Consider the following 20298-nt stretch of genomic DNA (forward strand, 5'->3'; position numbering starts at 1 on the left):
GGAGGCGTCCCCACTCCTACCAGCTCGTCCACCAAGTTTAGATCTAACATTACTGACTGTACAACGGTCGCAATGACGTTACTAGGTCCTTGTGTTTTCAACACTCCAGCTCGATCCCCACGATCTCTGCTCTTAATTTAGAGACCATCTTATACAGTTTGTTTAAGATAAACATGCTGGCTCGTCCACCAATTTCAGATCTAACAGTAACTTTAGTTATTATACACTTGGACTAAGAAATAAACCTTGGATGCGTCCCCACAACTCCCACATGATCTGTACCTACACTGCTCTTGATATAGAGACCATCTTCTTGGATGCCTCGTCCAGTGCATCGTGCGAGGCCGAGGTCACGGATAGCGTTTGAAATAGTTCAAGTGGCAAAGGAATTTGAATCTTTTGTTGCACCCTAGAAAAAGCAGCTGGATGAATCTTTTATTGCACTGCATAACTGGAGTAATAGTGCTATCGAGTGAAACCTGCCTGCCCATGGCCTGGAACAGCTATAAAATGACCCAGCAAGGGCTCTTCTGAGATGCACTCACATTGCTACCTTTCTTCCCAAAACTCACACTAAACTCCCACCGCACTCACCAACTAGCTAGCCTAGCCGGCCGGCGGAGGAGATGGAGGTGGCTATCGGTGCGGCGAACTGGCTCGTTGGCAAGCTGCTGGATAAGCTATCCAATGACTTGGTCGCCGCATATGTGGCCAGCTCTGAGCTCGGCCTCAACGCCGAGCAGATCAATACCAAGCTCAAGTACATGCAAGGGCTGCTGCACGCAGCCCAGGACAGGGCTGTGAGCAGCAACCCTGGCCTGCAGAGCTTGCTGGAGGACCTGAGCAGAAAGGCAGATGAGGCTGAGGATGCTCTGGATGAGCTCCATTACTTCATGATCCAAGACCAGTTGGATGGCACCAAGGAGGCCGCCTCAGAGCTCGGTGATGGCCTCCATGGTCATGCTCTCCATGTTCGCCATGCTGCTCGCTCCACTATCGGTAACTGGCTTACATGCTTTTCTTGCTCGCATACACAAGATGATGATTATGTTGATGCTACTGTGGTAGCCACAAATAACCCACAAGGTGCAACCAGGTCTAATAGTGATAATGATGGTGGACATGTTGGGAACCTCAAATTTGATAGAGTAGCCATGTCCAACAAAATCAAGTCTGTGATAGAGAGCATAAACAGCCTATGTGATCCTGTCTCTGACTTGCTGAATAAAATCCCAAATATTAATACATCTATTACCATGAAAAGAGCCCCCACAAGTTCAGTAGCTGCACAAGATAAATTGTATGGGAGGGGAGACATCTTTGAGCAAACTGTAAGTGCGCTCACTGGTAGCACATATCTTGGTGAAACCCTTTCAGTTCTTCCTTTTGTTGGCCCTGGGGGTATCGGAAAGACAACTTTCACCCAACACCTGTATAATGATAAAAGGGTTGAGGAGCACTTCACTGTGAGGGTCTGGGTATGTGTCTCAACTGATTTTTGTGTGCTCAACCTCACCAGACAGATCCTTAGCTGCATACCTGCAACTGAAAAAGAAGAACACAACTGCACAGTTGAAACAACCAATTTAGACCAGCTTCAAAAATCCATTGCAGAGAGACTGAAGTCCAAACGGTTTTTAATTGTCTTGGATGACATATGGAAATGCAATAGTAAAAGTGTTTGGGACAACCTGTTAGCTCCATTCAGAAAGGGGGAAACCAAGGGCAGCATAGTTCTTATCACAACTCGGTTTCCATCTATAGCACATCTGGTGAAAACAACTGATCTTGTAGAACTGCATGGTCTGGAGCCTAATGAATTCTCTGAATTCTTTGAAGCATGCATATTTGGTCATAGCAAACCTAGGCATTATGAAGATGACTTAATTGATGTTGCAAGAGATATTGCTAAGAAACTAAAGGGTTCACCACTAGCAACCAATACAGTTGGTCGGTTATTGAGGAAAAACATTTCTCGGGAATATTGGATTGGAGTTCTTGAAAAGAATGAGTGGCAAAATGCAAAAAATGACGAAGATATTATGCCTTCTCTGAAAATTAGCTATGAGTACCTCCCTTTCCTTCTAAAAAAATGTTTTTCATATTTTGCTCTGTTCCCTGAAGATTATAAGTTCTATAATTTAGAAATTACAAGCTTTTGGACTGCGATAGGTATCATAGACTCTAGTTGCCAAAATGATAGTAATTACTTAGAGGAACTAGTAGACAATGGTTTTCTCATGAAGGGAGTTGATAGGTATGATAATCAATACTATGTGATGCATGATTTGTTGCATGAACTATCCCATAATGTTTCATCACAAGAATGTTTCAACATAAGTAGTTTAAAATTTAGTGCTGATAACATCCCACAGTCTCTTCGACACTTATCAATCACAATAGAAGATATATACGATGAAAGTTTTAAAGAAGAAATGGGTAAACTGAAGGGTAGGATAGACATTGGAAATTTGCGAACTTTGATGATTTTTGGGTTACATAATGCAAGAATAGATAATATTATTTTTAAAGATGTGTTAGAAGAAGTAAAGGGTCTTCGAGTATTATTTATAGGAATGAACACCCCAAGAACTCTGCCAAATAGCTTTTCAAAACTTATCCACCTGCAATACCTTAAGATTAGTTCACCCTATTGTAGGTTTGAAGAAATGACTTTACCTACCACATTGTCTAGATTTTACCACTTAAAATTCCTGGACCTACAAGCTTGGAAAGGTAGTACAAAGTTGCCTAGAGACATTAGTTGCCTTGCGAATTTACGCTATTTCAATTCTTCCAAAGAACTCCACTCCAATATTCTTGAGGTTGGAAAGATGAAGTGCTTACAGGAGCTAAAAAAGTTCCATGTTAAGAAAGAGGGTGTTGGGTTTGAATTCAGAGAGCTCGGGGAACTGGGAGAGCTAAAAGGAGAACTCTGCATATGCAATCTTGAAACAGTGGCGTCCAAGGTGGAAGCTAGTGCTGCCAAACTGAAGAATAAAAAGAATCTGAAGGGTTGAAATTAGTTTGGGGTACGGAGCACCAAACCATAGATGATGATGTTCTTGATGGTCTTCAACCACACCCTAATCTTAGGGTGCTTGGCATTATAAATCCTGGTGTTGCACCTTGTCCTAGATGGTTGTGTGGTGACATTAGCATAAAAGGGTTGGAGGATCTCCATCTAGAGGGTATATCTTGGGGAACTCTTCCAGCTTTTGAGCAGCTACCACACCTTAGCAGTCTCACTTTAAAAAATATTGCTGGGATGAGTGTGTTCGGTCCAGGCTTTAGTGGTGTTACAGAAAGAAGCTTCATGCACCTGAAGACAGTTGAGTTTGAGAATATGCCAGAACTTGTGGAGTGGGTCGGGCAACCTAATAGCCTTTTGTTTTCAAGGCTTGAAAGAATCAAGTTTGGAGGTTGTCCCCTTCTTAACTTGTTTCCCTTGTTGGAGTCCTCTCACCGTTTTACCAACCTGTGTAGTCTTCACATTGTTAACTGCCCTGAGCTATCTCACTTCCCTCCCATGCCTCACACCACCACACTGACAGATATGTGTGTAAGAAACGCTAGCTCAGTGTTGCGGTATGATGCAAAGGAACTCAGTATTGAAGGGTATAGCGGTGTTTTGGCCTTCCACAATATGGATAAAGTAGAGGTTGTGAGCATTAGCAGTGTGTCACACATTTCGTTTTCAGACCTCCAAAAACTAAACTCGCTGAGAAGTATACGTTTCAAAAGATGCGACGACATGTTTTCTGCAGAAGTGGATGACAGTGTCGTCCTCCATTCAGTTCGGAATCTTGAGATAGAGGAATTATGTATTACTGGAGAATTGTTCTCAGAGGTGTTGAATTGTTTCCCAGCTGTTTCTCAGCTTAAGATCACATACTGTCAGAGCCTTGTACTTCTACAAATGAAGGATGGAGGACTCTCGGGCCTTAGGATGCTCCAATCATTTACAGGATTGAGTTGTGAGAATTTGTTTTCTCAATGGCCCCAGGGAGAAGTAGATGGAGGAGCTCATGCCATGAAGCCTTTCCCTACTTCCCTCACGGAACTTGTGATTTACTCTGAGCCAAGCCTGCAGTCAATGGGTTTGCTCTCAAACCTCACGTCTCTCACCGTACTATGCCTGCAAAGTTGTAATGAATTAACAATGGATGGCTTCAATCCTCTCATCACAGCCAACCTGAAGAAACTGACCGTAAATGGTATGAATGAGGAACAAGAGAACATGTCTATAGTAGGGGATTTGCTGTCAAAGACTGCAAGGAGTAGCTTAATGCATGCAGGTTCATTCCAGTTGGAAGAATTAATGGTGGGTAGCATCTCGGGAGTGCTTACTGTTCCCATATGCAGCCTCCTTGCCGCAAGCCTCCACACATTGATGTTCAGGTCTGATCAGCGGGCAACAACCTTCACGGAAGAGCAAGAGCAAGCACTTCAGCTCCTGACCTCCCTCAAACATCTACAATTTGGCGATTGCAAGAATCTGCAGTCCCTCCCTCATGAGTTACATGGACTTTCTTCTCTCAAGATACTAGTGATCTCCTGTTGCAAGAAAATCATATGCTTGCCGCCCAACGAGGGCCTCCCCGCTTCACTGGAAAGGCTGAAAGTACTTTCGTGTGGTCCAGAGCTAACTGAGCAAGCCAGAAAACTGAGAGAAAGTGACCCATGGTTTTGTGTAGAAGGATCAGGTACATAAACCACCCCAGTCTTAATTTGATTTGAGGTGATGCCTCCCCATATGCATGCCTTTGCTTCTAAGACCTGACGGCTAACATGTTTTGATTGCAGGGCCACCAATCTTCGCCACTCCCTCTGTGATCTAACATGTCACCCCAGACCAGACATGTTTCGTTTGCTTAATTGCGCATGGGGGATCTGTGAGTAGTGGGCATCTTTGCCGCTCCCTCTCGGATCTCGGGGTTTCCCTGCTCCCCCTCCCCTCTCTCTTCCGAAGAACTATGGCGCCCCCCGGCCTGGTACGCAAGTCTCTCTCTCTCTCTCTCTCCCTCCCTCCCTCCCTCCCTCCCTCTCTCTCTTTCTCTAGATTCGATTTACTGATCCAACTGTTCATTTGTTTCATTGGTTACCACTCATGTTAAGTACTCACCTTACCATCTTGCAGTTCATGCTATTAATTCCCGACTTTCGGATCCTACTTTCAACTTTGAGCAGCCAAGCATGCAGATGGTCAATTCCTGCTGCTCGATTGTGTAGTGTAATTCTGCCTGTACGTATAGTTGTGTGCTGACCTTATTTTTATCTCACTGATGGCATGCAGAGTAAGCAGCAGGCAAAAGGCGTGAGGGGGCAGCAGGTCATATATGTGGCGATGCTGTAGGCGTGTTTCGGCCAATGATGGCATCTTTGTCGCCTGCAACAAGTGTGCCTTCCAGGCCTGCCGCCCTTTCTACGTGTACTAATGCAAGGAAGGGAACCAATGCATGTGCCAGACTAGATACAAGAGGCTGAAAGGTTTGTTTCCGCAATGGCATATTGCATGTAGCTCTCATGATTTCCCTTTCATGGAATTCGCTAGCTAGCTGGAATATTATGGTAATACACTCTGCAATCTTTACCTTTTCAGAACTATAAGCAGACCTGAATAATGGATCATGTGACAGTAGGTTTAATCTGTCTGTTGTATGCATGATTTGATCCTGCAAACTGTGCCTCATCTGGAAAGGAACAACACTTTTAATGGTAGGTTTCTGAGTATTCCAACGTTGCAACAATATCAAATTCAAAAGAAGGTGCGAGGCAATGTTTTCTGCATGTGTGGGTGGAATATGATCCTAACCCTCAAATTATAAACATTGCAGGTTATGCTCTTAAATTGTTCGTCATAACCTTTGCAACCAACTCCCCATTCCACAGATTGTGCCTCTTTCTTCTTCTTTGATGAAACAACCATTGTGTTAGTAGCCTTCTCCTGACCATTCCAATGTTGCAGGCTTTAAGTCCACAAAATAATGTTATGTTTATGATCATCCTTTTCTCAGGAACATCCTGAACATGTAGACGTGTTCGTGGTCGATCCAACGAAAATTGTGACACATACTAATGGTGTTTGTTTTTCGTCGATATTCAGTTTGAAATATCAAATAAGAAAAGGAGGTACGAGATACTATCTTTGTCATGGAATGTACTAATAGGTAACTGTAATGGTTTATTCATGTGTGGAGCAATATTCTAACCTCCAAATTATTGAACATTGCAGATTTTGTACTGCACTTCCAGGGGCCATTGGCCAAATTCATTTTGTGCACTCATTGGCTGGCTACCTAGAAACTGAATAGTTAGCCTTTGTTTTATGATTTATCAGATCAACAGTTTTGGCCTAGTATTATTAACTAAATAAATGGTAAATACCAGCAAAGCATCATTGAATCCTCTGTTATGTTTTCTGTCTAAGACTGAATTCTACCAGGTGGCAGCTTTGCATTCAGGACAGAGCTCCTCCATCCAGATAATAACAGGAACGGAAGCATCTGTATTTATATTTTGAAGGAGCTGTTGTCCCCTGGATTTGACCACAGATTCCAAAGGTTAGTAGGTCATTTTTTCCAGCCAAACAGGCAATCCGATGTACCATATGATGGGGTATTCGCATCACACTGACATGTGAACTTGGTTATCATTCAGGCCTTCCTCTCAATTTTTGAATCCCGAGCTATAGGATTCATGATTTATTCAAGGTGTATAATTTCTGCTGTGGACGATAGGTGGCACAAAATGTGTGCTCATTGGTGGAGTAATTGCCCAAGGAGAAGTCGACCAGTTCACGATGAAGCAAACAAAGGTGCTCTACTGCTGCACGCAGAAATATTTTCTGTTCTTCCGATGAATCATTGCCTTGATTCAGTTTTTGTTTCTTCAGTTCATATGGGACTTCTTCAGTTTTTGATTCTGTGTTTAGGACTCAGGAAATATGCTGTTATGTATAAGATTTGACATTAATTTCACATGCTTTGATGGCTTTTGATATGTTTTTGTGTACCAAATTCTGCAGTTAACTCACGAAGTGCAATTCTCTTACATGGTGATGTAGCTGTTTGAACTATCCCCAAACCACGTTTGCGTTTAGGAACAGTTTGGTTCTAAACATGCACAGCAAAACACAGTTTGGTTCTAAACATGCCTCTAATTTAATTGGCAAATCAGTATTTTCTTATCTCTCTATTGCCAATTGCTAACCTGCCCTCTCCCTATATAATAGAGTGGAATGACAACCTCTGGTAGCAAGTTCACGGTCACCTGCTTCCCAATGCCGGCCACACCCACGACCTACCCAAGCCGCCACTCCCTCTACAAGATGCTCGATTCAGCCTGCTGCTTCTTCCATGCTGAGGAGTGTGAGGCCAACAGTGGTGAGGAGTCCGAAATGGTAAATACCAGTGAAGCATTGTCTCAGCATCTGCTATGCTTGTCTATTTAATAGTGTAATGTTTATGGCCATTGGCAGTTTTGCATTCAGTACATAGTTCCTCCACCCTGATAATTACAGCGCCTGACGCATTTGTAGTCTTGATATTTTGAAGGAGCTGTTGTCACCTGCTTTCAATGACAAATTCCAAAGGTTAGTTGGCCATTCTTTCTGTCAAAACGGGCAATCCAACGTGCCATATGCTGGCTTTTGGGACTTCCATTATACTGAGTTACTGACTTCACTTGGTGAACCTGGTTTAGCCGTTCAGGTCTCTCCTCTATATACGTGGACCTAAACCTGGAGGAATTCATGATTCAAGGTGTATATCATGACTTCTCTGGACGACAGGCAGTCGGTACAATCTTCGTCGAAGTTTTCATTTGTGTGGGGTTCATACCCCTAGGGATTCTTCAAAGCAGAATGTCTTGCCGTTTGCCAAGTAGATTGATGGAGCGTTCAAACTCTGCATTTGGATAGTTCTGCAAGAAGCAAAATAAGGTGATTTACAGTGGCACAACGACATTGTTCTGTTCTTCCCATAGAATAAGCATTGCATTGATTCCGACAGAAGAACAGCTGTCTAAGCATACATTCTGAAGCCTAAAATGGTGTCATGTTCTGTGTCTAGGACTCTAGAATAGACGCCGGTATGTATCAGTTTCGACTTCCTATGATTTTATTGCATCAGAAAGACTCAGTACACCAAATGTGCAGTTAAACATTATGCTATTGCTAGCTCACAACCTGACCGGTTGGGTATGTGGTTGTGCAACCCAACGACCCGAGTTCAATTCCCAGAATTGACAGGTGATAAACAGGGGTTTTCCCCCGTTTATTGAGGATCAAGCTTGATATGTGGTGGAACCACTCATCAAGAAATATCTTGATACTCATTTAAAAAAAATTTGAGGACCATGTTTATCTTGATACTCATACTAAAATGGCCGTATGCATCCTTAGTTGGTGCAGAGGCCGGGAAGTGAAAATCTCCCCATTTTAATGATGCAGAGGCCGGGGAATCCCCCCTTTTCGAAAAAAAAACTCACAACCTGACCTCTTGATCTACTTCAGAGTGGTCTGGCAAATTGCCGGCGAACGGTTGGTGCCCACTCCCAACAAAGAGTTCCATGGTGCACTTCCCCAGCACACCTCCAGCCATTTTGTTGCGCACTGCTGGGGGCAGTGATTGTTGGTGTTGCTGTACACCTGCAAGGACCTTCCTCGCATTCCGCCCCAGCGTCCTCCGCCACTGCCTGTCGCCGCCCGCACCCTCTTCCGTTCCACATACTCCGACTCGCTTCAACCTTGCCATCTTCGACTGCGGCATGGCCTGAGCCCTGGGTCCACGTGCTGGGCTCTAGGATCGGTGCTGGTATGTAACTATGTATTACCTATTTTCATAAAATTAACTTCCTATGCTTTGATTTCAGTTTCTGCTCCAAAAAAATATATATCTTTGATTTCAGTTGGGTATACCAAATCCTGCTGCTAACTTGTGAGCGGCAAACACTTTTATCGTTTATGTTCAGCGCACACAACAAATCCTTGAACGGCGCACACCAAGCCATGACGTCCCACTCTGTCGACCACGCGCTCAACATGGCCCACCTCTTCCTGCACACGGAACCTGGCCACCCACCCGTTCCTCACCGGCGTGATGCGCTCTCCGGGACTGACAGGTGGTCGCACTTGCTCCATCGATGCCAAGGTCTGCCTTTGTTGGCCAAGCCATGACGTCTGCGTGCTGTACTCTCCAGTAGTCTCAACTCGTACATCGACCTCGCCATCTTTGACTCCGGCATGCACAGCATGTGCCCACGGCACCGGAGTAATCTGAGGCCCACATCGAGCTGTTGCTAATTTCGGCCAATCCACCAGGAAGCAGATGAAGGTAAGCCTTACTGATACACGGCAGTATTACTTGTGCTTTCCCATTAGATCTTTGCCTTGATTTCAGTTTTTTTTCTCTATCTTCAGTCCCTACAGTAGGAAAGTGGTATCTTGTTCCGTGTCCAGGAATCCGCGACCGAAGCTGGTACCTATTATACAGAATCTATAACTCCCGAACGTGCTATGTTTTGCAATCTCGTTCCGAACGACTTTTCTGCCGTCAGATTAATTGCACCAATCTCAAAACATTGGAGAGGACACGTCAGCCAGGAAACTCGTTCGGTGAAATAAACAGTCGACGCGAACGTGAACCCAGTCTTGTCATCCACCTCTCCAGTCACCCAATCCCCCACCCCCAAGTCACCTACTCCTCTCCGGACTCCTCTCCCATCTCCAGCCGCCTCCTCCGGCAGCTGGTCGTGAGGCAAGCCGCCGGTGAGCCGCCCCGCGCTCCACCTGCCTCTACTTCCTTCTCCTCCTTTCCATCTCCTTCCTGACCTCCCTCCCATCTCTCTCCACGCCTGCGCACGGCGTCGGGACTGGGCTCTTCCGGAGAAGGTAGCCACGGCTGCGCCCCTTGGGTTCAATCTCCAGTGCATCCTTCTCATGTTGAGCCGGAAAAGGTGAATCAGGTTGGGATCGCAACAGGGCAGGGCAAGTTCGTCGATCTGGTTCAGAAGGCGGCCGACCTGAGTGCGTGGACGCCATGAGGCCCCTCATCGCCAACGACTTCATGCACCTCACCACCGCGGCGCAGGTCCGGCTCACGCAGTAACCATGATTAACTACTAGCGGGTGTGTCTGCCTGATTAGTAGTGTACACTGAGATACTACTATCAATAAGCACCTGGATTGTTGTTTAGTTTTCACCACACTATTATTGATGCACTAGAGAGTTTGGTGGATGATAGATTATAAGTGGCTAATGAACGAATCTGCTTAATTAGACAGTATGTAGCAGCAGCGGTATACTACTAATCATGTTGAAAACCTATACTCTTCAGATTTTAGTAGTTCCCATGGCTAATTCTTGTTGACATCATGGTAAAACTCGTTGAAAATATGGCAAAACATGCAACAGTAGTTGCCTTGGCAAAACAATGTTGAAATTGCATAGGAATGACATTCTTGATATACTTGGGAGCATGCTTTTCAAGGTTTTCATTTTGGCAACATGGCAACAAATCTATACTAATTCTACCATCATGGCAATTTTTAGATCCAAAGGATAGACAGCATTCTTTTCTAAGTTCTTACATGCCAAGATTACATTTTTTCCCAACTAACCATGGCAACATGTTTTTGCCATGGCAAATTTACATTACTTACCACTGCAAAATTTACTTTTGCCATGGCTCTTTGTTCATAATTTGTTGTTTTTTTACATACATGGCAAATTTCTCATACAACCATGGAAATTTTAATTAGAAAACCATTGCAATTTTTATTATAAATCTACCATGGCAATTCTTTGTTCATAATTTGTTCTTCTTTTACACACACGACAAATTTCTCATACAACCATGAAAATCTTTATTAAAATGCGATGGTAAATTTTATTATCAATCTGCCATGACAGAAAGCATGACAAATTTAACTTTTATAGCCATGTCAATTTAATTTCATACCACATGGCAAATTTAGTTTATAGTACATGGCAAATTAACTTGTACAACCATGGGAAAACTAACTTTTAAATCCCATGGCAATTTAATTTGATAGCCCATGGCAAATTTATTTTATAGTCCATGGCAAATTAACTTGTATAGCCATGGGAAATTTACTTTCAAAGCCCACTGCAAATTCACCTTTTTATTGCCATGGCAAGTTATTGTTTATTATTTTTGCCATGGCAAATTTTAACTTTTATTTGCCATGTCAATTTTACTTATGCATGGATGGAATTTTTTACTTATTATTCATGGAAACTTTTACTTATCATTCTCCATGCCAAATATACCTTCATTTTGCCATGGCAATTTCCAGTTAGTGGATAAAAATGCATAAATTTTCCATATCTTTTGTACACCAAATATGCACAAATTTTTCCATGTCCTGGAGTACATAATTGCCCATGTGACAGGTCTGAAAATTTTCATAGTTTTGCCATGTGGACATTTCAAAGATTTTATACACTTTTACCATGCTTTTTGGGAAACAAAATGTTTTTTTAGTGAATTTGCCATGTGACCAGATATGAACTTGCCATGTTGTGAACAAATTTCATAAACTTGATTTGTGAATAGTACTCTATAAAATGCATTCCAACACGATATGTGCATTTGCCATCATTTAGTTGTAGCATGACATGGAAAATTTTAATTTTTTATTTTGCCATGGCAATTTTCAGTTAGTGGATAAAAATGCATAAATTTTCCATGTCTTTTGTACACTGAATATGCATAAATTTTTCCATGTCTTGGAGTACATAATTTTGCCCATGTAACAGGTCTGAAATTTTTCATAGTTTTGCCATGTGGACATTTCAAAGATTTTATACACTTTTAGTTGTAGCATGACATGGAAATTTTAATTTTCTATTTTGCCATGCTAGATTCACCTTGACATGGCAAATTTACCTAAATCGCCATGGCAAATTTTATATTTTTTTGACATGGCAATTTATACTTTTCCATGGCAAATTATGTTTAACATACATGTCAAAATTTTGCCATGAAAAATTTAATTTAACGGAGCATGGCAAAAATAGTAATTGGCCATGAAAACTTTTTATGGTCCCGAACATAGTTCAATTATCTACTTTTTATGGGACGATGGCAAATTTAGTTGACGGTCATGGGCTCATGGCAAATTTATCTTATGCATCATGGCATTTTCTAGTGCATGGACCATGTCAATTTTTTTAAACTGTGGCCATGGCCAATTTATTTCATATATTTTTAATATACATATATCATTTTGCATTTTCTGGTGATGATTTGTGTTATGCTTACATGCATGACAAATTTCTTTATACAAGCATGGCAATTTTACTTAAAATAGCATGGAAAATTTTAATATCCATATGCCATGGAATTTTTTTAGCTCATATTTTAATGTCCATATACCATGGCAATTTTCATGTCATTTTTCTGCTTTCAAGGTTGATGGCATTTTTTTGTTTTTTCCCAGAAAAAGAAAATAAAATGTGGGTTTTTTCTTTTTTTGGTACTGGGCCTTTTTTCTTTTCGTTTTTATAAGGAAAAGGCCATGTAAGGGCCTTGGGGGAGGGCGTTCGTGATTTGGGCAATTCCACCCGAATGAAATCGTTCCTGACAGCGGAGCCGTCGTAACGAACCGCTCGTTCGGTCTGGCAGGTCCCCAGACCGAACGTTCGGGGGATATCGATGTCCCTATTATATCTGTTTTAACCTACTTCCTATGCTTTAATATCATCTGAAAGATTTCAGTACAGCAGTTCTTGCCGCTACCTCATGAATGATCTGAATTTTTCTACTACCAACTAGCAGCCTAACATTTTCTCTACGTGATGTACTTTACAGTGGAGTGGCAACTGCTTTTATGTGTGCGGCACCCTCGATGTCCACCGCGTCATGTGCGTTTCCCACGCGCTAGCTCTGTCGTCCGCCTACTCTGTCTCCTACGTCAACAACCTCCACGCCATCTTCAACTCCGTTGGCTAATTTGTGTCCAACACCGAGCGACCTGTCCATCTTTTGTGTGGTCATCATCCAGGCCCTGGGGTTCTGTGCAAGCAGCAGCTAGCACATGCTAATTTAGCTCCAACGGCGTGACACCTTCCGTGCAGCCGTTACATAAACGAGACTTGGCAGGCATGAACATTGATCATCACCTTCCTTGTAAAAGAAGGCGCAACAGTTCATCGAGTAGATACTAATTAATACTTACTGCAAGGAATATATATTATGTATGTAACACCAAGACACCACACTACTAGGAAAAGGCCTACTAATGGCGCACAAGTTTTGCCTACTAATGACGCGCTACTGATGCGCCATTAGTATCACGCCACTAGTATTTTTTACTAATGGCGCACCAGTGGTGCGCCATTAGTATCTGGTATACTAATGGCGCACCACTGGTGCGCCATTAGTATAGGCCACGGTGTGTCATTAGTATAGGCCACTGGTGCGTCATTAGTATAGGCCACGGTGCGTCATTAGTATTTTTGAATTTTGAAGGCGGAAAAATAATAGTGGCGCACCGTCTAACCCCCACCGTGCGCCATTGCTATTTCTGAATTTTGAATTTGGATCTGGATCGCGATTTTTTTGCCCATTTTTTGCTCGTTTTTTTGCACGATATTATTTCAAATTTTGTTCCCGTTTTTGGATCTTGTACGTTCTTTTGCCGTGTTCTTTTGCCGGAGAGGAGTTCGCCGGAGAGGAGGAGGAGGTGACCGCAGAGGCGCTCGCCTACATCGCCGGAGAGGAGTTCACCGGAGCATCGGAGAGGAGGAAGGAGAAACCATGAGGGGATGGGAGGAGAGGAGGGAGGAGGAGCTCACCGGAGATGAGGGAGGAGGAGGTCACCGGAGAGGAGGGAGGAGAAACCGTGAGGGGAGGGGAGGGGAGGGGAGGAGAGGAGAGGAGGAAGGAGGAGGTCGTCGGAGAGGAGGAGGAGGTCGCCGGAGAGGAGAGAAGGAAAGATGGAGTGGAGGAGTGGAGGAGAGGTGGAGTGGAGGACACGCTCAGCCATATATACGGCATAGTAATGGCGCACCGTGGGCAGGTGCGCCATTAGTAACTTTTTTTTTTGATTTATTTTGAATTTTGAAGGCGGGAAGATACTAATGGCGCACCATGGGCAGGTGCGCCATTACTAACTTTTTTTATTTTTTTTTATTTTGAATTTTGAAGGCGGGAAGATAGTAATGGCGCACCATGGGCAGGTGCGCCATTAATAAGTTTGGATTTTTTTGAATTTTGTTGCCTCTCCAGATCTTAAAAGCCCCGTATCTTTTTTTTGTTAGGTTTTTGAGGATTTTGAAAATGTTTAACGTGGTTCCCCCAGTTAAATTCGGATGTAACTTTTCGAGTAGATGATTTTTCATATAAAAAACTTTTTCATCTGAGTTCGTATGCAAAAATTATGCCCATTTTTACAAATTCTCGAGAGATTTTGCAAAAAAGTCGAAAATTCATGTTTGTAAATTTTACTAACAACTAGACCACATATCACATGGGAATCTTATTTTCTTTTATTTTTTTGACATTTCTATCATTTTCTTTTATTTTTTTTTGAAACTGAAAAGGCGATCCAGGGGGTGCATTCGGGGAATGTTTGGGCCAAATTATTAATGGCGCACCGTGGGATGGTGCGCCATTACTAGTTCAACTAGTAATGGCACACCACTCCCACGATGTGCCATTAGTATTTGCACACTAATGGCGCACCAACACATGGTGCGCCATTAGTATTTAGTAATGACGCACCACATGTGTAGTGCGCCATTAGTGTTCATCCCATCTATAGCCCTTTTTCTAGTAGTGCCAGAAAAAAAGTTTAGATTGTGTTGACAACACGAAGACATCAGCGAATATGTCTTGTTTGAACAGCTTGGCGTGCATATTTTGAGCCATAGAGAACAATCATTTTGCTCATAGTTTTCAGGGATATCTTACCTATCCTCGTCTGTTTAGATATTATACAGATGCCATGAAGGCAACTGAATTTATACAAACTACGGTAGAGTAGTCACTATCCATCGCAGCTACTAATTGTTGTTGGTGGCAAGCAAACTACACTAGAGCTTCCCTCGGCCTTTGATCTCGCTGCTTCTAAACTTAGATCACCAAGTCTTTGGCAGCTAACGAGCACAGCTACTTCTTTGTAGTATAATTAAGTATAATTAATTATTCACTCCTATAGATCATCGATCGACTATGCTAGTTCAGCCTAAACGGAAAAAGAAGATAGTTAGCAGTGACCTATGCGGCCGGCCACTGGTCTTTGGTGCAGAAACTGTATAGTGAAGTTCTTGTGAATCGGAACAAAAAACTCTGTCATGGTCCAACATGCATCGATCTTTTGTTGGTGCAACGGCCTGCGGCACCCGACGGTGATCACCGGAGACACGACCGGAGGGAAGGAAGACGAACACAGAGGTTTTGCCGGCGCTCGAACGCCCTCCCGCACGAACGGGTTTTCCTGTATTTCTCCTCGAGCACGAACTCGAAATGCATCCACGATTACACAGGGATGGAGTGGCTTTTATGCCCGCGAGCTCAGACATGCGGGCCACGCTCAAACGTGCCCACTCGCCACTCGCCACGCCCCGCAGCGCTCTGGCTCGCGCGCTCCGATCGCGCCCGAACGCGATCGCCGCGGCCACGCTGCGCACCTGACGCGGTCCACTCCCTGTCGTGGTTCTAAGCCCGATAGTAGAGTGGGGGGTAGGTATGGAGAGGCAAGGTCCTAGCTATGGAGAGGTTGTAAACACAAGGGATGTACGAGTTCAGGCCCTTCTCGGAAGAAGTAAAAGCCCTACGTCTCGGAGCCCGGAGGCGGTCGAGTGGATTATGTGTATATGAATTACAAGGTGCCGAACCCCTCTACCTGTGGAGGGGGGTGGCTTATATAGAGTGCGCCAGGACCCTAGCCAGCCCACGTAGGAGAGGGTTTAAGGCGAGTTAAGTCCGGGGCGTTACTGGTAATGCCCCACATAAAGTGTCTTTACTATCATAAAGTCTACTTAATTACAGGCCGTTGCAGTGCAGAGTGCCTCTTGACCTTCTGGTGGTCGAGTGAGTCTTCGTGGTCGAGTCCTTCAAGTCAGTCGAGTGAGTCTCTCGTTGGTCGACTGGAAGGTGACCTCTTCTAAGGGTGTCTTTGGGCAGGGTACTTAGATTAGGTCTGTGACCCTACCCTAGGTACATGACTCCATCATTAGCCCCCGAATGGATTGAGGTTTCGAGTGAGGAAGGAGTTGATGTTGTTTCCGATTAACTTTTGCACACTGGTCGTGCGTTGTTCTGGACCAAAGAATCTCTTCGTTGATAGTGACCAACTTGTCTTCAGTCGACTCGATCCATTCTCTTCTTTCGCCGAGTGATCTTTCGGGCTTTGACGATTTCCGAGCGACTGATCTCAGGAGATCCCGCGTCTGACAGACCGGTCTGCCGTTCGCAGATTCCGCGTGATGCGAAATTTGGGGAAGCGCGCGAAGCGGAGCGGACCGCGGCGTTCGGATGGGACGGGACATAGACGCCTCGATCCCCGCGCCGCTTTCTTCGCCACGTATCCCTCCTGCATAACTGTTCCTGGATATGATTAGATCGACCGGGCCCACCTGTCATCCACTCGGAAGGGACCTTATAAATGCGCCCGGCGAGGGTTTTTTGTACAGTGCCTCAGCATTCTCTTTCTCTGCTCCCTTCGTCTCCGCCCGACGCGCTCGCTCTCGCCTCCGCCCAACCTCTCCTCGCGCGTCTCACCGGCAACCATGGCCAAGGAGAAGACGGCGGCGCTGGAACGCGCGAAGAAGGCGTCGGCGACGGAGAAGGCGAAGGGGAGATCCACCAGCCACGGCGGGTCTTCGTCTAGATCCCGCCTGCCGAAGGGCTGGGTCCAAGGAGATTGGATCCAGTCGACCATCACGGAGAAAGATCTCCTCGACATGGCCAACGAGGGCCTGATCCCCCATGGAGCTGCGAGGCTTCCGGGGAAGGAGTGGCAGCCCCAGCCAGAAGAGGGTGAGTGCGTGCTCTTGGCCACCCATGTCGATCGTGGATTTTCTTTGCCGGGGAGTATTTTCTTCCGTGGTTTCTTGAACTTCTTTGGAGCGCAGCTCCACCACTTTACCCCAAATTCTATCGCCTATCTTGCCGCGTTCGTGTCCATGTGTGAGGGTTTTCTGGGCTGTCGACCGCACTGGGGCTTGTTCAAGCATATATTCATGTGTCGCTCTCAGACCGTGAAGAAGGCGAGCCCAGGCGACGAAAGAACCCGAGTCGTCCAAATGTGTGGGGGCCTGGGGATCCAGGTGAGAAATAAGAGCACCTTCCCAGCCATGACTTTTCCCGAGTCAGTCAGAGGCTGGCAGTCGACCTGGTTCTACTGCCAGGATCAGTCGACGCCGGGGCAGTCGAGTGGACTCCCTCAGTTTACCATGGACCGAGTGAACAAGCCCTCCTCTCTGAAGTTGATTCCGGAGGAGAAAGCTGACGTGAAGATGTTGATGGAGCGCGTGGTACAGTTGGTTCGGGAGGGACTGACGGGCATGGATCTCCTGGAGGTTTTCCTTAGGCGCCGTATCCAGCCCCTTCAGTTCCGGAGCCACTGCATGTGGTTGTACTGTGGGACTGAGGACGAGACTCGGGTCCACCCAGAAGCAGTCGACGATGTCACTCTGGAAAGATGGATGGCCGCCGTTACCGGAAACAAGGATAACCCACGCGGAGCCAGAAGGATTCCTCCACTCGACCATAACAGTGATCCAAACAAGGTATGCCTGCTCTGCTCTCCACTGTGTTCTTGTCATATTCATTTCTGTTTATTCTGCCAATTGGTCGATTGATCCTTGTCTTGATGTCTATCAGGCCCTCACCGAGCTGTACTCGATGCCCAATGGAGCTCAGGCTCCGACTGAGGAGGGTGAGGCGAGTGGGGGCGAGAGCCAGGAGGAGGAGGAGTGGGACTCGGACGTTGCTGAGGATGATGATGACGATGACGACGATGACGGTGATGAAGATGACGCTGAAGACGAGGAAGAAGAGGAGGAGGAGGTCGTACCATCGCGCTCAGAAAGGCGGTCGAAGCTTGTCCACGACCCTTCGACTGAACGTGGCAAGGGGGTTGCGACCGTTGCACAGTCGACCAAGCGCCCTCGGACCACCTCTCCGGCGCCGACTGAAAAGGCGCCGAAGCAGCCCAGGGCGGCTCCGTCAAAGCCGACCAAGCTCCTGCCGAAGATGAAGGTGTCCATCCCCACCATATCAGGGTAATCATGCTGCTTAAGTCTTCTTATTTTGTGTGAACTTTGTCTCTGGTTGACGCTGAAGTTAGTCGACTGATTCTTTGGAGTTGCAGTGCTGCTACTTCTGAGACCTCAGCCCGGGCTGATGACCATGAGATGGAGGATGCAGCAACCTCAAAACCAGGTACTATATTCTTAACGCCGTTTTTAGTCGACTGACTCATGATCTCTAATCCTGATTCTTCTCTATAGCTCCACCCAATGTTGTTATCACTCTCCCTGATGATGATGAGGATGAGGAACCGCTGAAGCGCAGAAGGAGTAGGAAAGCGTCTGCCAGCAGGGTGCCCCAGGATGTGACGGCGCCTGAGACTCTGATTGCGGAGGAAGAGAACACCACTCGACACACTGTGTCCTTCGCAGATCCACTGACGAGTGCTCAGCAGCCCTCCCTCTTCACGACGCACCACGTTCCAGAGGACCAAGCTGGCGCCGCGAAGGAGGCGATACGCCAGGCAGGGATCATGATGGAGCAGTTAAGGACCATCCGGGATGCGAGCCAGGCAGCTTACGACGCCAGTTCCGCCCTTCAAAGCAATGTTCAGGTCAGTCGACCACCGCCTGTTCTGTTAGGATATGCTATCAAAAACTTTTCTTTCTAGAATTTATAGTAGTCACCCAGTGGGTGTGTCGATTCAGACTCCGTGTTAGCGGGGGCACGCTGAGTGCATCCGCTGGGTGTAGTCCCCAAGGCTAAGGTCGACTGCTGGCAGTCGGCCTTAGGCTTTATAATTTCAGTCTTTGCGTCATTCGACTATGGCGACTGGATATCGCAAAAACGGGTCGACTGGTCGACTCTGTCTTCAATAGGATTAGTGGGGGCACGCTGAGTGCACCCACTGGGTGTAGTCCCCAAGGCTAAGGTCGACTGCTGGCAGTCGGCCTTAGGCTTTATAATTTCAGGCTTTCCGTCATTCGACTATGTCGAATGGATTTCGCAAACCGGTGGGGGCACGCTGAGTGCACCCACTGGGTGTAGTCCCCGGGACTGTGGTCGACTGCTTGCAGTCGATTACAGTCTTAAAGAATACATCTCTCTTCTCTTTTTTTTTGAGGTCGACTGGTCGACTCTATCTTCAATAGGATTGGTGGGGGCACGCTGAGTGCACCCACTGGGTGTAGTCCCCGAGACTACGGTCGAATGCTTGTATTCGGCTGTAGTCTTAGAAACGTGTGATTTTTCCTTTTTCACTCAGAAGTGAATTATATTTGACATCTAGTCGATTGGTTCTTCGTAGAACTCCTATGATCTTGTGGCTCGCTACTCTGAGCTGGAAAACAAGCACACTCAGCTCGAGCTGAACTTGAAGCTGGTTCAGGAGAAACTGATGAAGGCAAAGGAGGAGACCGAAGGTATGTTTGGTGAGACCTTGACGACTGCTTTTCCCTTTGTTTGTTTCAAAATCTGATCTTGCTGTAACTTGCAGGTAAGGTAAGGGAGGCCCAACAGAAGAAAGACCTTGAACTAGCTGAGAAGATCAAGCTTGCTGACGAGAAGTTAGCTTCAGTCACCAAGCTTGAACAAGACAATACCAATCTGAAAGCTGCTCTTGGGATCGCCAACAAGGAGGTCAGTCGACTGAAAACTGATAAAGCTGCCCTGACCGACCAAGTCAGTAAGTTGACTGGGAAGAAAAATGATCTGGAGGCCTTCCTGAGTGGTCTTACCAAGAAGCTGTTTCTTATGCTTGAAGGTAAACCTCTATGCTAGGCAATTATTTCCAATCGTGGTTTTTCCATTCGACCATCACCTTGACTCGGTGATCGTCCTTGCAGAATTTTGTCAAAACTTTGAAGAAGAAACTAGCCGGCTGGAACCAAACCTCGACCCCGTCAATTCTCCGGTGAACGACGAAGTTGCCATGAATGTTTTCCGACTGGAGTCCCGTGTTGCAGCTGCCGTGGACTATCTTGCAAGGCTGAAGGTCGCCACATATCGCATCGACTCAACGCTCTGGCCCGGGGAGACACTTCAGAATGACCTTGAGTCGCTGATGGCTCGCTT

The 20298-nt window shown here is 45.6% G+C and overlaps 1 pseudogene; it reads left to right on the forward strand.

Annotated features, from left to right (window-relative positions):
- Nucleotides 1-579: 579 nt before the first annotated feature.
- On the forward strand, nt 580-13248 carry LOC119326576 (annotated as a pseudogene).
- The last annotated feature ends 7050 nt before the right edge of the window (nt 13249-20298 follow it).

This window comes from Triticum dicoccoides, chromosome 6B (assembly GCF_002162155.2).
Source record: "Triticum dicoccoides isolate Atlit2015 ecotype Zavitan chromosome 6B, WEW_v2.0, whole genome shotgun sequence".
Taxonomy (NCBI): Eukaryota; Viridiplantae; Streptophyta; class Magnoliopsida; order Poales; family Poaceae; genus Triticum; species Triticum dicoccoides.